Here is a 519-nt window from a genome sequence, read left to right as displayed (position 1 = left end):
ACAAACAAGGACACAAACAAACAAAAGAAGCATTAGTTACACATGTGATGTGAAATGGTTTCAATCGAGAATGGAAAATGTGACGCTGCCTCGACTGCTTGGAAATATGTCTTTACATATAATTTCTTATAGTTTCTCGTTTGATTTTTAAAAAATCATGTTTTCTTTAATATGTAGGCACAAGACCCTTGAGGTTAATAAAATATGGAATGTGTGTATATGTGTGTGTGTGTGAGTGAGATTTAATGATGTTCATGCTTAACTGCGCTCGCAAACTTTGTGATGTGTTTCTATAATTTGTGCCTTTCACACACAGAGAGCATTTTTTGTTTTGCGAACGCAAGGTGCAGTGTTGTTATTTTTTTTTGTTCAGAACTTACCGCCGCACCACTGCGCATGCACCAGAATAATAATGAATTGATGTTAAAATGATAATAATAATAATAATAATAATGTATATAATATTTTTGGTACAAAACCAATTTAGTTTTCTTTTTGTCCATATATATATATATATAT

This window comes from Octopus bimaculoides, chromosome 20 (genome assembly GCF_001194135.2).
Source record: "Octopus bimaculoides isolate UCB-OBI-ISO-001 chromosome 20, ASM119413v2, whole genome shotgun sequence".
NCBI lineage: Eukaryota > Metazoa > Mollusca > Cephalopoda > Octopoda > Octopodidae > Octopus > Octopus bimaculoides.
The sequence above is the reverse complement of the archived record's forward strand: the minus strand, read 5'-3'. Positions refer to the sequence as shown.